At 42.5% G+C, this 22,371-nt stretch overlaps 2 long non-coding RNA genes across 4 annotated transcripts in view; one reads left to right on the top strand and one right to left on the bottom strand.

Annotated features, from left to right (window-relative positions):
- Positions 1-22,371, bottom strand: part of LOC142829575 (uncharacterized) — a 315,467-nt gene that overhangs the window by 162,482 nt on the left and 130,614 nt on the right. The gene's annotated exons all lie outside the window — the stretch shown is intronic.
- The window catches only part of LOC149524557 (uncharacterized), a 328,526-nt gene that overhangs the window by 286,879 nt on the left and 19,276 nt on the right, over positions 1-22,371 (top strand). The window contains exon 4 of the long non-coding RNA XR_016349475.1: positions 1,425-1,592. This is a non-coding gene — a long non-coding RNA (uncharacterized LOC149524557). The remainder of the gene's footprint in view (positions 1-1,424; positions 1,593-22,371) is intronic.

The following is a 22,371-nucleotide window of genomic DNA, read 5'->3' as shown; positions in this document are numbered from 1 at the left end:
TGGTGTATTTTGTATTTGAAAAAGGATTTTTTTTAAAAAAACCTGAACATAGAGTGTACAGTTATTTAATACACTCACACACATTTTGCTGAGCATGCTTGTATTACATGAGGAACATAGATTCTGTAAGAAACACAAACAAGGGCAATATGCAAAACTCTACTTTGTGCAGCTGTCAAAGGAATCACAACACTTTAGTTATTGTCTTCCAGGAAGTAGGGAAGTATCAGTGATAAAAAGATTCTGGAATGATGCCAGTATAACTTTTACCTGGGCAAGATGACTCTCATAGGCTCCAAACATGGGAGGATTTTAGTCTTCATATATTATAGCCCTTAGCTTGTGGGGTTTGTAAAATATTTTCTTTCTTAAATGCCCATGAATTTAAAATAATCTTTCTTCCAAAGATAAGCCATGTTGTTGTGCTTCTTGCATTAGGATTTATAGCACAATGTCTCTTCTTTTCTACTATTATTATTCACTATGTATTATCACAGTATTTTTTTTTGCCAGTCTGCTTTAATATTTTAGTGCCTGAACCAAGTAAATTTACCCATGTGCTCAACTTCATGTAATATAAACTGGAACAGTGTTTCCCAAATGGTGTTCCGCAGAACCCTGGGTTCCACGAAGTTAAAGTAAGGGTTCTGCGAGAAAATTCCATTGAAATAACATTTTATGGTGTTAAAAATAATAATTAATATTATGTGACTTTTTATTTTTAAATATGTTCAATTAAACTAGATGTTGATCTCATGACCTTCTTTAGCATTTGTTTATTATTATCCTTACTTATTTGTGGTCTACTTTTTCAGCTCCATATATTAGACTGTTATTAGGGGTTCTGCGGCCAAATAAAATTGGGAAACACTGAACCAGAATATGAATTTCAGTGGAACTACTCAGAGTATGCAGAGTTAAGCAACTATGTTAAGTCTTTCTAGCTTTGGGGCCTAAATAATGTTCTCTTCACTGAGTGCTATTCAGAGCTTCCTAACACTTTGAAGAGCTCTTTGTTTGCTAGTAGTGTTGACTTGGTAATGGCTCAGGCCAATGAGAATTAGAAACGTGCTGATTGAATGCCTGTTGAAGTCAATGGAAAGACCCATATGACTTCATTTGGGTGTTTTTATCTTTCAAGTTGAATATTCCATTACAAAACTTTCATAATTTCATCAGGCGTATTCATGGGGGCTGGACTTGAGTCCGCTCTTATTGAAGTTGGCTTACAAAATTCCCTTGACTTCAGTGGGGGTGGGGCAACCTTACATATGTGCTGGACAGTACGCATTATGGGTGGCCCTAGTGGCTTCAGCAAACTACTCAAAATAGGAAGTGAAACTACTCAAAATAGGGAGTGAAACGATGATATTGATATTGCAATGTTTAAACCTGTCATTATGCTTATGCTGCTTGTGTCCTAGATAAGAACCTGGTGGTGAGGGCGGAGATCCTGCCCACTATGAGGGCTGCAGTGTATCAGTTCTTCCTTCCCTACAAAGCTGCCCTGAAGCCAAGGAACCCAGCCACTTCAGGATTCTTCTGGTGCCATAGTGACTTCTATCACGCTTCCCATCCTCCCTGTCTTGCAGGTGTGTAACAACTAGGAGTAGTAGCATCAACTGCCCTACAACTCTGGGTGCCTTCAATAACATAGAACATAACAGTCACACTGAGTCAGACCAAAGAGCAACTTGCCCAGTATCCTGTCTTCTGACAGTGAGCAACGCCAGGTGCCTCAGAAGGAATGGACAGAACAGATAAGTATAAAGTTATCTGTTCTCTGTTGATTATTCTGGCAAACAGAGGCTGGGGACACCATTCTTGCCCTTCCTGGTTAATAGTCACTGATGGACGTAATCTCTATGAATTTATCTAGCTCTTTTTTGAATGCTGCTAGAGTCTTGGCTTTCACAATATCATCTAGCAAGGAGTTCCACAAGTTGACTGTGTGTTATGTGAAGAAATTGTTTTATTGGTTTTAAACCTGCTACCTATTTTCATTTGGTGACCCCCTAGTTCTTATGAGATGAAATAAATAGTTCTTCCTTATTTACTTCCTTCACACCAATCATGATTTTATAGACCTCTTTATATTCCCTTTAGTCTTTTTCACAAGCAAAAAAGTCCCAGTCTTACTAATCTCTCCTCATATGGCAGCCATTCCATACACGTAATAATTTTGTGTCCTTTTGTGAACCTTTTCCAATTCCAATGTATCTCTTTTGACATAGAGTGACCATATTTGCATGCAGTATTCAAAATGTAGACCTAGCATGGATTTATACAGAGGCAAAATGCTATCCTTGTGTGGCTCACAACCCTGACACCAACAGCGAGCTTATGAGCATGCTTCGGTTACTCTTTGCAGAGTGATTCCTTGACTACCTTTTAGTGCTGAATTTCATTGCTGCTTTAATGAGACCATACACTTCAGCTCACTAATTTAACTGGGGTTTCACAAACACTTCTAGCAAAAGAAGTCTATTAAATATAGGCCTAGGTTTATGTAATGCCAAGTACAAGGGGTAAAGATAGAAATGGTTACAAACAAACAACACTAAACATATACTTGTAAGACTAAAACTTAACTTCAGCAAATTATAATACTTGTCTGGGCAGGTTTCTCACCTATATTCGGTACCCAGAGACTTCAACCCTTTTGGCTGAAGAGTTACTTTTCTCAGATGTACAAGGGTTCTGGTCTCTTCAGACAGTTGCAACCATACCATATGTGCCCACTACTATGTGGTTCTCTTCCTTTTGTATTTATAGTCCAGTAAACCTTTGAAATGCATTATTTGAAAAGTAAGTCAGCTAAAGCTTCTCTCTCCTGCTAAGGTGTAGATACCATGCTGTCTTTTCTATATTCACCGACCCTGCTTCAAGAGACCAAAAAGTTGCTTGGGGGGAGGTGTATCAAGACTGTGAACTATTCACTTCACCACCTTTTTCTTTCTTGATGGCTATGTTTACCTTGCATGTGAATGTACTTTTCTTTGTCTTCAGGCACACCTTCCCTAATTTATCTCAGACACACATTCCAGCAGTTGGAACCATATACCTTAGTCTGGAACAGATGTGACTTAAGCACTGCTTGCCAAATACATTATAAAGTCATTGGTACAAGAATAACTATACATGGCACAAGAGTAAGGGCATATTACATGCTATCCTTTAGATATACATTATGGCATCTGTGTGTTTGGTGTAGGGTTTATGCCAGGCCTGATAAATTGCAGCTACACAATAAACAGCCAATGGGCCTCCGTGTCACACTCTGTTTCCCAGCACTGCTAGAACAGAACCACAGGACCGCAGGCAGTTAGTGAAATATAGTACAGTCCTTAAGCTCCAGTAAAAGGTATTCCCTGAGGCCCTACTCATGCCTTGTCCCTTCTCTAAGGCACCTGCCCCCGTTCTCTCCATTCCTACCCCTCCTCCCCTTGGTGGCTCTTCATACTGGGGCAGGAGCAGGAGTGTGGGAGGGGGGGTATGGGTTCTGAGTTGGGGTTGCAGGCTGTTGGTGGGGCCAGAAATAAGGGGTTCAGGATGCAGGAGAAGGCTCCAGGTTGAGGCAGGGTGTTGGGGTATGGATGGGGAAAATGAGGGCTCCAGCTGGAGAGGGGATGCAGGCTCTGGGGTGGGCTGGGGATGAAGGGTATGGGTTGCAGGTGGGGGCTCGTGGCTTGGATTGAGGGGTTCAGACTGCAGCTGAGGGTGTGGGCTATGGAGTGGGGGTGGAGATGACAGGTTTGGGATGCAAGGAGAACTTTGGGCTGGGGCAGAGGGCTTAGGTTTCCTCATGGTTCCCAGGCCAGTGAAGGGATCCTCCCAGTGCCTAACGACTGCCGAGCCTTGGGGCCACTTCATGAAACAGTGTGGCGCCTGGGCAGGCAGGGAGGCTGCCTTAGCCCTGGAGCAGAACTGCCGGGGTCTCTTTTCATTTTGGCAATCTGGTAGAAAACCAAGACACTTGCACCCTACCATCACCCAAGACAAGGGAGGGTAGGAAAGGGTGCCAAAGTGTACTAAAGCCACTTTTGCTCTGTCCACCCCTTTTGAGCAGTGCTGGTACACAAAGGAAAGACCCAAGGATCTGGCCTCAAACCTTTGCCCCAAAGAGCTTAGTCTAAAAAATTTAATTGAAATCTACAGACTAATGGACTATATTAGCTGTAGAGAGCAAACAAAACCTGTTCTCTGGTTCATCCCAACCACATTAACTTCCCTATAGACCAAGCTTAATTTACATTAAAATGTGAAGATGAAAAATGCCTTATAATTTAGCTATAAACTTCTCCATAAGTAATACTTATTATTTTTGCTCTATGGTGACAGAAAGATTACGTCTGAACAAAACCGCAAAAAATGAAGCATCAGTGCTTAGTTCTGTTAGCACAATGCCCTAGATTTTTCTTTAACTCCCATATAGACTATAACATTAACACTCTTTTTCTGGACTGGCTAAAGTCACTGCTATAGTCTCCTTGTAGTGAATTACAGTCAGAATCTCATGCAGTTCAGCTAGTTATAACCATTAACTTTTGCTTTGTTCACATTGGCTCTCGTGCTTTTTTTTCTTCAAGCTGGAGAATATGCTGTGTCTGCAACAGCATTGACTCAAACCCCCATGCTAATTGTAAGATAACTTCCTAAAGATCTCAAGCAAAAGGAAGTCCCAGAACAAAGCAATGTCAAGTATGCACATGTCAAAACACAATGTGCTGATTACAAGCCCTTGGAAACATGCTGAAAGACAAGTCTAGCAAAATAACAAAAAACAACCCCCCTCCCCCAAAGTCCTACAGAGGCGCTTCTAGAGATTTTTAGTGTGAAAGCAACATCTGAATGTACCGATCCCCACTTGGAAGAAACAGAAAGAAAGAAGAAATCCTGAAATAAGGAAAGGTACTTGAGATCGAGAGATGAAAACCTTCCAAGAGCTAATATACTGTTTAAGCTGCTCCTAATATTTACATAGGTTATACTTCCACTGCACTGTAAATCAACTGGATTGATCTGGAGTAGTATTTGATTGTAAGTTGCCAGAGAGCAAGCTGCTATGACAGATATATATAATATATAAAGAGGATTATTTTAAAATAAAGGGTCAGTAGAATAGAACAGATTATCTGAAAGTGTTTCTCTTTGTTTGACTTTGTCTATCTTCTGGAATGCAAACTGTGCATTCCTGATCTCTCATGTAGGTACTACACTTTAGAACAGAATAACATGTACAATTTTTCTTTGTGAACAAAGTCCTGCACACATTCCTTAAGTGACCGCAGGTACAGATTTCACATCGCTAGCATACTTTTGGAATTTAAGTATTTTAGATTATGTGTATTTTGGTCCGCTCATGAAATCTGATTGCTCTCATCTTTTAAGAATCCTAACTTGTGTAAATAAAAAAAAATTATAATGACCTCAGCTGGAAGATTCTAGATACAAAATAATGCAATTTAGCCTCAGTACTTGGGACAAAATATGGAATTACCACAAAACCAGCAGTAATACAAATGAAAGAATAATAATTTATTAATACTATTTATACTATAAATACTATTGCTCTTTCCTTTTCATCTGTAGATGATAGTCTTTTACAAAGGCAGGGAAGGCATTATCCCTGCATATTTTACATATGGGGAAACTGAGGCATATACTAGTTAAGTGATTTGTCCAAAGTCCCCAGCAAGTCAGCAGCAGGACTGAGAATAGAACATTGGTCTCCAAAGCAGTTACTTTTTATAGGGAACCTGCATCTGCTGAGTATTTTTAACAAATGCATCTGAAGGCATATTTTTGTCCTCGGGTATTAGACATGCTTTTAGAAGTGTGGACCCCTTGATATATACCATATGCTAGCATCATACTCTGTTTACTTTTCACACTTGGGGCAGGAAAGTAATAGCGTACTTAGCATTCCCACTACACACAACAAACCGTATTTAAAACACAATATATTGTAGGAAACAAATATTTAACATGTTCCCTAAAATACATTTAAACCAATGTGAATAGTCTGGTTGGATAAAATACTGAGTGTTTCTACACGGGCTACAAAGCTAAACTTAAAGCAAGCTCAGATATTACTACTTTGCCTTTACTGTGGCTAGTAGCATCTGTGCTTCTTCCACTGTGGGTTTTTTTTTTACCCATTTGTTTTCAGTCTTTTGTGCCTGGTTCAAAACAGATGGTTCCTTTTAACATGGGCTCCATCTGTATACTTCACTGTCTTAATTTGGTATCAGCTGAATTTGGTACAGCACACAAATTAATTTTTTCCTATCTTGTTAGTATTGAGGGGATTAGACCAGAGTCTGTGTGTGGAACCTTCCTGTGATGGGGCACCCCAGCCCCACACTGACCAAGGGAAGGCTAACCGGGCCTGCTGAACTGAGAAGGCCCCTCCCCTTAGGCCCTGCTGGGCATGCTCCAACTGTAGGGCTGGTATAAAGGCCATAGGAGCAGCTCAGTTGGGACTGACCGCCGAAGGGGAAGGAGCTTCTGCTGGACCACAGGAACAGCCAGAGCTACAGCCCCAACCACCGTGCCGACAGCAGCCTCCACACTGACCGCAGCTAACAGCTACCCTAGCCCCCACTGCACCACCTCACCCGATGACGACGCTGCGCCAGCTGCTGGACCAGCCACCGAACCAGCCGCCGCAGATGGGATAGGAAGTAGCCCATGGCAGGGAGCAGGAGGTGCTCCGGAAGGCTCGGTGCATTTCGAGGAGGATTCCCCACTGAGCCAGTGGTGGGAACCACCCACCACTGATAGGGCCCTGGGCTGGGGTCTGGTGAAGAGGGAGGGCCCGGACCTCTCTTCCCCACCACACCATATTGAACCCCGATAGCGGGTAATTAAAGACTTGGCCACTGGGGCATATTGAACTCCGATAGGGGGTGATTAGAGACTCGGCCGCTGGGCCATAGTGATCCCGAGGCCTGGGGCGCTCGCGGTCCCGTGACACTTCCCCGTAAAAGACACATCATGTCCACAGCAGATGGTACTACCACTGGAGTCAACACTCACTGTTAAAAAAAAATTTTGTAGAGGAAAACCTGGCGAATGAGGCTCTGCAAAAACAACACCAACCTCCTTCTCCCCTTCCCCCACTCAAACTCAGATTTTTCTTGTTACAGGCCATTCATTTTGTAACAAAAACAGTGAGCTGTATCAGAGGGGTAGCCGTGTTAGTCTGAATCTGCAAAAGGAGTCCTGTGGCACCTTATAGACTATAGTGAGCTGTAGGAATCCAGCTGTCTAGCTCAGCACGTCTGTAGGGGAGCCACCCCTCATTTGTGGTGAATCCTTACCACTGTGCTACTGGTCTCTAATCTGAATAGTGCAATGATACAAGTGAGCTATTGTTAGGGCCCAGAATAATTTGATGGCCAGATTGTGCTGGATGCTAATGTGTCCATGCAGGAAATTAAGACTCTCCCTTCTACCCCTATGCATGGCTGCACCTCAAAATTTGGGGCTGAGTGTTAGAGGAGAGCAGGGTACTCAGCCATCCTAAACTGGAAGGAAGCGAGTGGATGGAGCCTTGCATTCATAAACCCTCCTGCCATCCAGAAAAGCTGAAGCAGTATAAGATGAGGAGTATGCTGCACTGGTAAAGGGATATAACAAATTACACTGCTCACCCCAGGACCAAGGAAGGAGTGACTGTCACAGTGCCTTCTCAGAGTCCTCCCAGGGCATCGAGCAATTGTTCAATCTAGCCTGGAATGAGTGAATTCAGAAAAAGACCAACCAAGGCGCATTTTAAAGTCAGCAAAGACTAAAGCATTTTCAGCAGGTGGTCCCACACTGGTCCTTGTCTCATTCCATGCCAGAGACTCTCCCTTTCAGATGCAAAAATGAACAGACGCATTTGAGGTTACCACAGGAAGAGAAATGACTATAATAGGAGCATTGACAATACAGATCTTTTCAGTGGTGGCTCCATGATATAATTCCCAATTCTAAAACAACGAAAAAGCAAAAGAGAACACTAGCAGACAGATGCTGATTTTAGTTGCACTGCTGCAAACCCAGAATAGCTGTTGATTTCAGAGGCACCACATCAGATTTGCTCCACCTTGGTGAGATTTGCTTGGCCCCAAAATTTGAATTTATAAAGGGACCATTAAAAATGACCTAGCAGCTTGCAGAGAAAATGAACATTTTTCTAGCAACTCACACTATTTCCAAGTGGTATGTAAACAGTGTAATGAGACCGGTATGCTGCATTGCATTGAGAGGGCTTGTTTCTTAGTAGGCTACATCTACAATAGCTTTTTATGCTAATCAAATGCTGACTGCAGATTTCGATCAACATTCCACCCGTCACATAATCCTTTCCCTTTCGGCAATGTTCCGTGGTACTTAAAAGAGAACAAAACATTTGCCGAAAAAGGAAACAATAAAACACCCCGTTCCTGTCATGTATATGCATATGCCTTTTCACTCATTCTTTTCTGTGCATGAAATTTCTTAGGTAAATACAACTACGAGGGAAAAGGGAGCCCCGAAGGGACTTGCTCCTGTCAGCATGCGTCTTTACATTCAAGTGAGCGCTGCTTTCTTTTGAAGTGAAAGGCCTCCAGACCTCTACGGGGCCAGTGTCAAATCACCTGCTGGGCAGGACATGCACACACCAACGCTGATGACACTGCACATCTTCAGAGACAACTCTTTAGCATACGGAAGCCATACACTCTCACAAAAAGTTCATACAATGCTTCCTCTCCTTTTCTGAGCTCTACTTTTCAAAGCCCTCCCCAGGCAAATGCCCTCTCTCCGAGGCCATTCCACAAACCACCCCACCTCTGTACTTTCCAGGCATCCCTTATCCTGCCTTCCTAATGTGGGAAGCCTGCGTGGGCTCTGGCCTTCCTAATGTGGTTGGCCCCAAAGAAAGGTTTGGGGACTGGCCTGAATTCTGTCACACACATTTTCCCTTCTGACGGAAGCTTGCATTCCAGATTGGCGACTCCTTCTGAGCATGGTTCTGCCCTCACAATAAGTAGATGTACCCTGTAATGGTTACTAAAGGGTCCACCTACACCTCAGTTGCAATTTCTCCACCTATTTCACATCCCCTCTTTTATAAGTTCTCTCTGAAAGCAGTGGAGGGTATTTTGGGAGGCCCCTATTTGGGTCCTGGAGATTTGCTCCCCTGCCCTTCCATGTGACGTGGAAGTACAACCTAGCTCCATTCATTTGTGAAGTACTATAAGTTGGGGGGGAGAGGGGGAACAGAAATGGGCCAGAAGCTTTCCCTGTGGTCCATTTGCTCCATCTTAAAAATAACCATTATAAGACTCGCATAGGAATGTTTAAAACTAGTTTCACAGCATGGGTGGTGGGTGAAGGTAGGTCTGGGGGAGGCAAGCCCAAGCCCCACCCTTTGCCCCTCCCCTTCTGACCAGGCTCTGCCCCTGTGGGATCCAAGCCACCTTCCCGGCACATGTGGAGGGAGGCTGACTCGTGGCCCCAACCTCTCTAGCCAAAGAGTACAGGCGGGGAGGAGGGAAAGGGGGGCAAGGTGCATGCAGCCTCAGCCTCCCCGCCCCAGAGCACAGGGAGAGTGGCATTTGGGGCAGCAACACTCTGCCCTCAGTACACATACATTAGGCATTCTGGGGGTGGAGAATGGCTGGGGCCAGGCTGATGGGTTGGGAAGTCAATGCCTTTCCCTGCCTATTATACTTGCTGCCCATGTCTCATAGGTTATGGCATCATTTCTGAGAGAAGTGGTTTGGCCCATTAGTATACAGTACTTTTGTGCTTTATAAATGAGGAAATAACTTATGAAGTGTCTCTCGGGGGGCCTGAGATATTTCCTTGGCAAACAATTTGGGCCTGGAACAAAGTGTGCTAGATTAGTATAAACTCTTGGTAATATTATTTTAATTTTAGGAGTCTAAACTATTTCTTTCCTTCTTCATACCATGTAACAAAGACAATAATATCTACATTGTCAATATGTTGTCAGCAACAGTATTTTGTTATGGAGCAGCTTTGGGCTGCTGAGGGCTGTACACTTTTGCAATACAAACCCTATTTTCAAGTGATTCGAACTTGTTTGTAAATATTTAGTTCTAGTGAGAAAGTCCTTGATGTTTAAAGGACTAAGCAACAAGCATTTTTTTCTTTTATTGCTCGCCCATGATTTAAAGTACACATGCGTCATGCTAAATTCCATAAAAATGTATTCATGCAAAGATGTGGCTGCCATTCTAAAATGCACAGAAGTCTGGAAATGAAAAGCTGTGGTGCTCACAGCAGCCATAACTTCTCCAACTCAAACTTATGGGCAATGTCTACGCTGGCCAGTCTTGCGCAAGAACATATGCAAATAAGGCACAGGGATGAATATTGCTGCACCTTATTTCCATACTTAATGAGCCTGCCATTTTTGTCTACACTGCTCCTTCTTGCGCAAAAGCCCCTGGTGCAAAAATGGTGGCTCATTAAGTATGCAAATGAGGTGTGGCAATATTCATCGCCATGCCTCATTTGCATTTGTTCTTGCGCAAGACTGGTGAGTGTAGATGTAGCCATGTTGTATTTCGTCATTTTTTTGGGGACTGACATTTCTACCTTAATACACATGAAGACTGTGGCCAAGTTACTTTTCATTTACTAACTTAGCAGTTTCACTGTCTCAGCTGGCATTGCATTAACATGCTTTTAAATATTTCATTTCCTACTGTGATTTCATAGAACAAAGAACAGAGAGATTTAAATAATCCCCTGTTGTGTGAAACCCACAGCAGAGCAGGCAAGGCTGAAAAGTGTCTGCTATGGATGTGAAAGCCAGCATGGCAGAAAATATGAAGTTTCAGTTCTTCTCCTTGGAAGCTGCTTCTAGGCTTTTTGTAGATTCCCCCAGGGGCAGTACATGTGTTGGTAGTGCTGACAGAACCTCTAAAAACTGGAACTCTCTGGTCCAGCAACAACTGTGGTCTACTAGGACCACGGATGTTCCTGGATCAGAAAGCCCTAGTGGCCGGGAGTAGGGCCTGTGTCTGGGAGCTCTGCCAGAGTGGCGGGGCTTGGCCAGGAGTCCAGCTGGGTGGGGATGACAGCTGGCTAGAGGCGGCAACCCCAGCAGGATCTGGGAATTCAGCTAGGGATGGCAGCCACAGTGGAGCTGATGGCATTCGCAGCAGGGCCAGGCGTGATACATGGGGCAATGTGATACATGGTAAGCCTCCTCAGAATCAGTCTCTGGCGAGGGACCAGTTCTGTTTATCATGGTAGTAGGGTCTGGCACAGAATTAGTTTCTCTTATAGAGTTGGGGAGAAACTCTCAGGTGCCAAGGCTTTCCTCTGGTTAGATATCTGGGTAGCGGGGTACGCTCGATATCTGATGGAGCATTCATTCTGGCATGTTGTCCCAGAGGAAATAAGTGGTTTCAATATACATTCTTTAATGGACCACTGTTCTTTTCAGACTTTAGTTGATATACTGGTAGCCTGGGCTGGTTAATGATTCTATGCAAAAGTCCGTTCTCCATGGCAAGTCGATCCCATTCTTTCCTTAGGAATGGAATATTAAGGTGCCTGTTCTTATCCATAGCAGAAGGATTTCCTTTATCAACCAGCCAAATCCCTCCAATACAGACATTATTTTGTTGTGTAGCTGAAAGCTCAGAATGATTAGGATGGGGAAGGTGGGAAGTGTCTAAAGCAAGGGTCTGCAACCTATGGCTCTCAAGCCAAATATGGCTCAGTATGGAACCAAATATGGCTCTTTTGTCAGTCCCAAAATGCATGCAACTTTTTAAATTAAAATGAAAAATTTTAAAAACACATAATTACTCATGTAGCTTGAATATGTGCATGAACCTGAATTTGACCAGTTATGAGGTAAACTTCAAAGAAATGTGCAAAAAGATGCAGCAGAAATCCCATTAAATAAAGTCTGTGAGTACAATGTTTCATTTATGCTATCGTTAATCATCATGTCAGTTATCAATAATATTAAGTTGCATATTTTCATTCACATAAATGGGCATTCTTATACAGCTCTCTGTTGACCACTTGTTCTGAATTTTTAAGCTCTTTGGTTTGAAAAGGTTGCCGACCCTGGTCTAAAGAAACAAGGTTGCAGTAAGCTTGAAGAATATCACAGGCTGTTGCTCCTAAATGTTCAATAAAGAGAGCAAGTAGCTCTTTAATGAGCGTCCCATAAACAGTAGAAACTTGACATAAAGCTTGAACCCCAGGGGCAGATATACCTCTTTCTACTCATCCTTAAGAACTGAGATACTATGAGGTCAACATCCAAGTTCTTGTTACCTGGGTGGTATGTTAGGCTGAAGTTGGTGGACAATGCTGCTAACCACTGGTGACCAACTTCTTAGGAACTCCCATGATGGACTGCAGGAGCTCAATCAAAATGGACAAGAACCCATACTTAACTCCTAGATATCTAAATTATCTAAGAGTTGGATGAAGGTAGGTATTGTAAAATGTCTTGCATAGAACGGTGACCAGTGAACCTCTCTCCAGTAGAGTGTGAGCATAAATGCATTCTATTTGAACAGGGACAATTGGAGCTGGACCGACCAGTCCTTGGGGCAAATCCTTCCAGGTATTAGCAACCTATTGGTAGTATTTAGTGGAGTGTATCTTCCTTGAAGCACCAGTTCACTCCTTCACCGGTTTTCTCTGAAGTTTTCCCAAATTCCTTCTTCATTGGATGAGCTTGCAGGTGACTTTCCATAAATTCTCTTCTGCAAGTCTCATTTCATATGTCCATCCTTTCCACACTGCTGCAGTAGATGTTACTTCTACAATTAGTTTTAACAGAACCTCTTGACTGGTGGTGGTATTATCACACGTTGCATCATTGCTTCTCTTAGGGGCATCTCCCCTTTGGAATTAAGAGGGGTTGTTAGGCTTTTCCACCACAGTATTCAGCCGAACTAGCTGATTATCTTGTTCAATTGGACACAACAGACCTACCACGCACACTAGCTGAGGTAAAGGTATTTCTCCTTGAGCTGTATTTCTCCTTGAGCTGTATCTTAAATCTCCAGCCGTAGTATAAATGTACCCTTGGAGGCTTACCTGAGCTCACTCAAGAAGTCTATGATGGAGCCAAGAATTAAGCCTGTGTATCCCAAAGTAAGAAGGAAAAAGATTATTTTAACAGAATGTTTTTGCAGCGTTGCAGAGATCTAAAACTCTGAATTTAATTATTTAAAAAATACGGTGTTACTAAAACAGTAAGATCTGCATCTTTATTTATTTATTTATTTATTTATTACTGAAGCTGTTGTAAGTAGGACTAGTCTTGACTTTAAAAAAGTATCGGCGGCATGCAGACCCGTAAATAGAATTGAATAAGTTAAATCCCAGCACACCACTTCTGAAAGGTTGCTCACCCCTATGATAGTGCATGCAGAAAGCACTGGTATTGAACCAGCTTCTTGAGTAGTCAGTCTATCCTCCTCTTCCCTGATATCCCATACCAGTCTGGAGTAGGGAGAATTCTGATGTGAATCAGAAAGCTGCAGCTGCAGGGATACTAGGCTGCCAGGACTATCACTCTTTAGAATTTGTTCCATCTTTACCTGATCTAAGCTGGTAGCAAGTATCTCCTTCTTTTCCAGTATCTTATGTAATAGCTTGCACAATACATATGCTGTCTAGATAAGTTTTTCACATTCTTTTTGATATGTGGACCAAAAGCACAGATACAACTCTTCTCCATTCTCAGCGGTCCCATATATATACTCTAAAGCATGTAGATACAGGTTGGACCTTCCTCGTCCTGCACCCTCAGGACCTGAGTGGTCCCGAACAAGGGAATTTGTGAGACCTTGGGAGGTCAGGCCTGAGGCTCTCCTGGAACTCACCTCTTGGCTGCCAGTCTGGCCAGTATGTTGACCCTGGCCAGCTGACAGGGCTCCAGTCCAGGTCTGCAGACCTGCTCCAGCTGGTGGAGCTCTCTGTCCCAGCAGATGGCCCTGTTCTGGTCAGCAGGGCTCCCTGCTCCCGAACATTGGAGCTCCCTGTCCCTGGCTGATAGAACTCTGCTCCGTGCCCTCTACCCCGCTCTGACCAGCGGAGCTCCATCCCTCAGTTGCCAGTCCTGCTCTGACTGCTGGCCAGCTGGTTGGGTTTGCTGGCCCTCAGGCCCTGTAGGTTCTTTTCCCCCAAGGGATCATGGGAGTTGTAGTTTCTAAGGCTATATTGCACCCACAGGATCTTCCCAGTAATGGCCAGAGACTCCTATAGTAAAAGGGGCCTACATATTATTTCCTAGAGCTGCATGGGCCCACCCCTACCAGGATGACCCCTCCATCACCAGCATGACTTCAGATCAAAGTTGTATGCAAGGACAGTCCTCACAGAGATGCCATGTTGAAGGAAAGGCCCTGTTTCCTCACCCTTGCCAACATGATCTTGTACATATAGTGTATGCAAGGTCACAGGGGCAGGGTGGCAAGTTCTGCAGATGGTCCATGTGATGTGATACCAGATAAAATCATGCATACTAGAAAGTGGACAACCCTTGGAAAGACAGGGTTGTCTGGCTGAAAACTGACAAATGGTTTGCCTGCCTGGGATACTGGTGAGGGGATGTGATTTTCATCTCTGCGTACCAGTTTGGCAAAATGTGGTCCAAGGATTTCACTTATTTGAATAAGAACATTCACAGGCAATCTGAGTCTTAAATAATCAAAGCAAATGTTCTTTATTTCATTGTTGTCACCTCCATGGGGGCAGAAATTGTTTTTACCTTTTTAAAAACAAATATACACAAGGACACAAAAGCTATGTACAAAAATACTGATCAACGATTAGGAAAGATTGTGGCTGCTTGCAGAATCATGCATATGGTACAGTCTTCAGTTACATAACCATATACTAGCTTTTTCACTGAACCCCTGCCTCATTCATTGTGCAGTAGGGACATAAAAGGGGATTAAATTAAAGTTGTGCAGGCAAACATAAACCTGACAGTTCCTAACTTAGCCGTGCTTGACTGTGTGACCTAAATCATTTTAACACTCACACATTAGCATGTCACTCTCTCTAATTTTTGTTTCGTCGTGTTAGAGCAACATTATTTCCTTTTTCTTAAAAAAAAAGTCAGACATCAACTTGTGAAGACCCCATGCAAAGCTAATAAAGCAGATTTATATAAGAAATGGATAATTCAGTGAACACTACCTACATGGATTTTAAACCTGTCTATGCTAACACTTCATTTACTCTCAGTTCAAAATGTACCAGGGTGTTCCAAGTGCTAAACGATTTACTATGGTTTATGGCTCAAATAGTTCTAACCCAATTTGTCATTTAGCACCAAACTCCATTGCCCTGCTGCACACCCAAAGGCTAAAGGGCATTGAAACATTCTCCTGCTTAACTGCCCATGGGCTGCAATAGCTCTCATGACCTTCCTATTACTCTTAGGCTCTTTTATCAAATTACTTATTAAAAGACCAGGCTTCAGCTTTACCTCTGAGGTAATGTTTTGGCTTTTCAGATTTGTAAAGTTTCAGTTAATTTAGTTGGAGGAGATACCATGTTACAAGATTCTCTCAGTCACGATATCATTCATATTTTAAACTGCTCCTATGTATAAGCAACACTCTTTAAAAAAAATACTATTTACCATATTCCCATCCTAACCCTCCAAAAAGCTTTATTAATGCAATGAGTTTGCATTAAACTTAAAACAGCCTGTTTTTTATTCTCTTTAAAAATATTCAAGTGCTAGTAGGAATAAATTGTGCTAGGAAACATGCCTTTATTTTCTGAGCATTAGCACTGTTGTTATGGAAGCACAGTGATGGCTTCATAGTTAATCACTTCTCAATTACAGATTGTTACAAACACTTTAATTTGAAATTTTGACTAGTGTGTTTTTGTGTGCCTTTGATGGGGTGGACCAGATCCTGAGGCCTCCTCCTGGAAGCCCGGTTATCCTGCCATACCCTGATCTAGGGAAGCCATACAGAGGTCTAGCAAGCAGGCTAGATCGGCTGCAGGAGAAGCGGCCAGGAAGACACTATAAAAGGAGCTGCAGGACCAGGCAGTAGTCATTGTCTCTGGAGACCTGAAGCTGTGCAGACTGGGTAACTGACTAGCTGAGGGAGCATCATCATCACAGAAGACAGCCCTGTGTGGTGAGCTTAGTGAGACTGATGGACTATGCTGGGAATCTGAGATAAATCCCTAGGTGAGGAAGCTGTCTCCAGGAGGTGAATCCCTGGGGGCACCACTTCTTTCAGGAGAGGGGAATGGACTCTGAGACACAATATAGAAGGTACTGAGATTGGCCCATGTTCAAAGTGTACCCTGAAAGGGGTTTGTGTTTGATCACATACCAGGTGTGAGTCGGCTGGAGGCCTGAGTTGCTGAAGAGGCCTTTGGCTTTCAGATAGAGAGAGTGCAGACACATGACCTTGGCCAGGAGGGGGTACTTGTGAGAGGTGCGTGCTGCCACATTACAGGGCCTTTTGGCTATCAAAAGGCACCAGGTCTGTCAATTCTCCAGGATTGTCCTGAAGTCCCCAGGAATTAAATCTTTAATTAAATACTATGTTGTGTGATGAGACCTCCAAGAGCACATCTCACCAAAACTGGGCACCCATGCGTCCCAGAGCCTGAACAGCTGCAGCAGACAGGTGATTCATAGCATTCCAGCTCTTGGAGGGAGGAAGTGGTGTGGGAACAGAGTACGAATCAGGTGATTCAAATGCTGCAAAGACCAGGGAGGGAGGAGGAGTAGGAATGCATGAAAGGTGAGTGGGGAGAAAGGAGTAGACAGAAGGTCTGTGGGCTGTAGATGGAACCCCAGTGGGCTGCATGCAGGCTGCAGGTTGCCTACCACTGATTTAACCTTTCCATGGAATTTAAATTTATTTGAAACCTAATGAATGGAGTATATCTGAAGAAAATAAGTTGTAATTAACCAATCTTGTTGTTAATGATCATTGTCTCTAATCGTAACAGTTGTAGTTTGCATTTGCATTTGCATATGTAAGTTGCACAAAGTTAGGCTTTCGCTAAGCTCTGAGGAGCTGCAAAACAATGTTGTAGACCTTTTTAAAGCCAGGCTGGAATGATCAATGTTGAAGGGGGTCCCCAAAGTGAGAGCTAGGAGAAGGATTAAAGTCTGTCAGGGACAGACCCTAGAAATAAAATTGCCTGAGGAAGCTTTGGTAATATTTCCTAGACCCATGAGGAAGGATTGTACTCTAACTTATTTCCTTTTATCTTCCCAAATTCACAATTTTTCAAGGGCAGGGGAAACATTCAGGCAGGCTCTAATCCCTTCAGATTCTTGTCTTCCAGTATGTCTTCCTAGATGTCACTGGGTGTCTTTTCCTTGAACCCAGTGGTCCCACTGCTATGTGGGGAACACAAACCTGCCACCAGGCTTTTGCTGTATTTTCTGCTGAGGCCTATCGCCACTTCTGATATTACCCCAGCAGACATACTCTCCTCTGTTACAGGGTTTGCCATATGAATTCTATAGACTGTGTCAGTTGTCACAGAGCCACTTATCTGCTCTGTCTTTAGTGTGGTCACTGTCTCAGTTTCTCCTTACTTAGGTTGAATCACCCTGATCTCCTAGGTTGGTTCAATTACTTATCTGCATAGCTCTGACACTGCAGCTATCAAAGAACAAAAAATCCATCCTTGCTAGAGTATGCAAGTTTAAAATAAATGAAGCTCCTCGCCAAGTCTCAAGTTGTATTAGGGTCTGCCAATCTTCAGGTTTCAGAAATGCTTCAGTCTATATTTTGAACTCAGCTTCCAGCCATTTTCAGACTCTGCCCCAGCCCTTCTAAATTCACTTAGGGCACTTCCTAGTCTTTCTCCTTTCTGAGGTCTACCAGATCTTCCTACCTAGAGCCTTTCTTTTCTCTTGTTTGATTTTCTATAGGCCTCTTTCATCCTCACCTCAGAAGGCATACTTTAGGCTTAGGACTTGCCTGTTATTTGGCTGTGCTCACGTGGGCTACATCTATACTGCAGCGCTATTTCGGGATACCAGAAGTATCCCAAAATAGCTAGTCTGCGTCTTTTGAGTGTGTCCGTTATTTTGAAATATAATGGGCTTGCTATTCCGATGTTCCTGTAAACCTAGTTCCAGAAGGGTAAAGGGGTGTTTCAGAATAGTGATTTATTTCGAAATTACCTCAAAACAAGCTACCCAATTTATGTAGCACAAATTGCATAGCTTATTTCAAGAGTGCAGTGTAGATAACCCATGGGGAAGTGAGTTAAGTGTGTCACAGGGAGGGCTGGATTGATCACTCCTTAAAGTGCTAATCACCTTGTGAAGATGGGTATCTTGTCCTTTGCGGAATACAGAACATCTATAGTTAACAGATCAGAAAACATCCTTTAATCTTGGACTCAATGGCATGGCAATTTTGAGCATTAGGACCAGGGGTATAGTTCTAACTCTGAATATGTATAATGAGTTTCCTAATGGATTTATTGCAGATTTGACCTCAATCAGTTATAAAAATGGCTCAAACTGTTATTCAGTTACTGGTTAGTAAAATGTTGCTGATTCTGGAGCCTTGTAGTGTTAACTTTGCAGTTAAGACTGCAACCACAATTCTATTGTAATCCATATTTTCATGCCCCTTACTTGGTTTAAGAAAAGTATTTGTATAATTTTGAAGGGTGGAAAAACAGCAAAATTATTCCTTTGATCCACAGAATGGATCTTAACTCTGATAGGTAGTTTGTTTTTTATACATGTGCAGATACCACAGTGACATCAGCGGGAGATCTGTGCATCCATGGAGAACAGAATATCAGATCTGAAGTCTACCACTTTGAATTAAAAGCACACAATTGCCCAAGCAGTTCCATCCAGTAGGGTAGTGCAGTAGTCATTAGATAAGCCACCATGCTTGCAAATCACCATAGATGTTTTCAATTCCACGTCAGAAAGAGGTCTTGGAAGAAAGTTGAAATAAATAGTGTGTATCTGACTGGATGGCCTGGTGCGAGCTCAATAAAACTTGCCTAGATGTATTACTTGGCAAATAAAGTACTTATTATCATTTTTAACAGTCTGAGGCAAAACTAATAGAAACCCACTCTCCTTCCCATTTCTCTCCATCTGAGATTTAGTCTACCCAACAAAAATGGGTATCTAGTCTACCTTTAAGAGTTCTCTTCCCCACATTTGGAATCTCTAGGAATTTAATAAATGTATATGACTACAAGTTTGGAGTTGCTTTATGGAAAGATTATTTTTATAGAGGATGCTTTTATCTATTTTTGGAACATATTTTCTTGCTTACACTGGCAAAGCTCTATTTGTGATAAATCAAACAATGTAAATCTAGTTCCCAAATCACAATGGCATTATATAACATCCTTCTAAAAAGACTATTGACACAAGGAAGAAAAGTTCAATTTCATACTGTAGATTAGGGTCAATGAGAAATTTCAGGTGCTAGGCTGTGAAGATTTAGTATGCAGGATTGAAGGCTTCTGTGTGTCTTGTTGATGTGATGTGATATGCCTTTACTAATACAGATGTATTGTGACATGAGACCTGTTAAACCTATGTTCAGCTGGGGACGAGTAGTGGATTTGAAGGTGGGAGACCTTCCCTAGAAAAACTCAACTACCCTGCTCTGGAAAGATCCCACAAAATTCATTGCAAGAGTCATAATTTTCACTGCCATGATTACGTACAAGTGAAAGGTATTTATCAGTGTATCCAGACCACAGAGGACATTAGAGGTTTATGCTAATTACTTGAAATCCATCCAGAGGTGAACAGGAAACCACCACAAAAACTTGTGCACACATAACACCCATGTTACGGTCTCAAGTTTTCTTCAAGGATAGCCTATCAGGTGACCAGGGTGAGGATTACCATTGTAAAGTATAGACTAGAATATTTACAACATGCTAGCCATATCTGGGTGATATTAGACGTAAGGCAACACTGCTTCTTGAGAATTCAGGACTAGAAATGTTTCCAGTGCTGCCAACTATTTTGGTGAAAGTTGGGCCTACATTTTCTGTCAATAATGCTTTTGCTAACTCTGCTCCAGATCCACCTACTTTATCCTGAAGGAAAAACTAATCAGGGATGCTATGAAGGGTAAATGTTAGAGGCAATCATTTAGTGTAGGAAAACCAGCAGGGAAAGAGTACACTCCTTTGAATAGTTATGTGTACAATTGTCCATGTGTGCTGGAGCTCCTACTTTTCAAAGGTTGAAAATTGGAGCATGGTGCCTCAAACTACAGGGCTGTGTCTAGACTGCATCCCTTTTTCGTAAAAGGGATGCAAATTAGACATATCGCAATTGCAAATGAAGGGGGGATTTAAATCCCCCCCCGCTTCATTAGCATAAATATGGCTGCCGCTTTTTTCCGGCTCGGAGCTTTGCCGGAAAGCGCCAGTCTAGACGCAGATCTTTTGGAAAATAAAGCCTTTTCCAAAAGATCCCTTATCCCTCATTTTAATGGCATTTTGCCTTTAAACCTTTGGGCTGTGTCTAGACTGCATCCCTTTTTCGTAAAAGGGATGCAAATTAGAGACATTGAAATTGCAAATGAAGCGGGGATTTCATTTTAAGCGGGATAAGGGATCTTTTGGAAAAGGCTTTATTTTCCGAAAGATCCGCGTCTAGACTGGCGCTTTTTTCTGGCAAAGTTCCAAGCCGGAAAAAAGCGGCAGCCATTTTTATGCTAATGAAGTGGGTGGGATTTAAATCCCCACTTCATTTGCAATTGCGATATATCTAATTTGCATCCCTTTTACGAAAAAGGGATTCAGTCTAGACACAGCCCAAAGACTTAAAGGCAAAATGCCATAATATCATAATCTAATGCCAGCTTGTGATCTTTTGCAGTGTGAAAACATGTGACCAGTGACGCTGTTTCATGATACAAAAGCATGGCAGAGTAGTCACGATAGATGAGACACAAAGTAGGAGAGGTAATACTTTCTACTGAAGCAACTTCTGTTTCCAGCTACACAGTTCTTTTTTGTTGTTGTTTGTTTGTGATAAGCATGTATAGAGCCCACAAATCTTGAATGGTTTGGTATGGGGATACTGATCACTAATTGTGGTGCTCTGCAGGTTTTACATCTGCTTTGGCAAGGTCTAGTGACACTTTGAACTGGACAGATGAAAAACCTGCAAATGCCCATAATTCAATACCTCCCCACAACACCCCAAAGATTCATAGGCCTTGCACATGCCCATCACAACATATGGGGTAATTCATTCAGAGCATCAAATGCACTAATAAAAATGATGTGATTGAAATAAGGAAATCCCTACATTCTTGAACTCGCAGAAAAAAAATCCCCACCATGCCACCTGAGAGTGAACACTTTGCATACAGTGATCACTCCATATCAGATCTTTCACTGTTCATCCTCAAAGGAAATCTACGCTTTCAAAAGATGAGCCTGGGAACTTAAACTCATAACTCTGCTAGACAATCAAACAAACAAAACCCTCAGATTTAACAGGAGACATAAAACTGGTGTCCATTACAACAATTTGTAAGAACCAACACTTTCTGCTATCCTAAATTGCATACTTCAAACCCTTTATGCATAATAAGCTAATCTCCAATTGCTCACTTCCACTGACTACGTCCAGAAAGTGTTACCCCTTCTGCTTAACTTGTCTCAGCTCAGACCCTCTGTTTCCTTCCCCGGATCTGGTGAAGCGCTCTTTGTAGCTTGAAAGTTTGTACCGACTGCCAATAGAAGTTGCTGTGATAAGCTATTACCTCACCTACCTTGCCCAGGAAATGAGACCAATACAGCTACAACAATGCAAACAGTATGGTATTATGACAGGATCAGAACCCATGAACTGTATAGACCTATGGACTCTGGGGTTATCTTAAACTCCGTATCCTTAGGCTACTTGAAAGAATATGGCACTGGCAAAAAATATCTGTAAAAGAGGTGAAACCCTTCCTGTTTTCTGATTGTTCTCCTAAACTTTGCAGAAGGGCAACTCGATGAGCAAATGAATATTGTAAGGCTCATAAGAAGGGATAGAAAAAAACCTTATATATAAACCTTCATGATTTTAAAATGGCTTGATTAGGAAAACTTGCATCTCTGAGCAAATGACCCTTGCAGTTGTAATTCACGTTTTTTTCCAGATGCAACTTCTATGGGCTGCGGCTAATTGCATTCAGGTAACTAGCTGAGAAATGCACACCTTTAATATCTATATCAATAATGTTGCATTGTCATGAACAGTGACAGTAGGACCGATCTGGTGATATTGTATATGAATGATTCTGGAAACAAGTTTTGTGGGTTTTTCCAGCCCTCCCATAGAATATTCACAGCTGCTTTTGCCATTATTTGACAAGCTCT

This window comes from Pelodiscus sinensis, chromosome 4, assembly GCF_052426305.1.
Source record: "Pelodiscus sinensis isolate ZL-2025 chromosome 4, ASM5242630v1, whole genome shotgun sequence".
NCBI lineage: Eukaryota > Metazoa > Chordata > Testudines > Trionychidae > Pelodiscus > Pelodiscus sinensis.
Note: the sequence above shows the minus strand (reverse complement) of the source record. Positions and strands in the feature narration are given on the sequence as shown.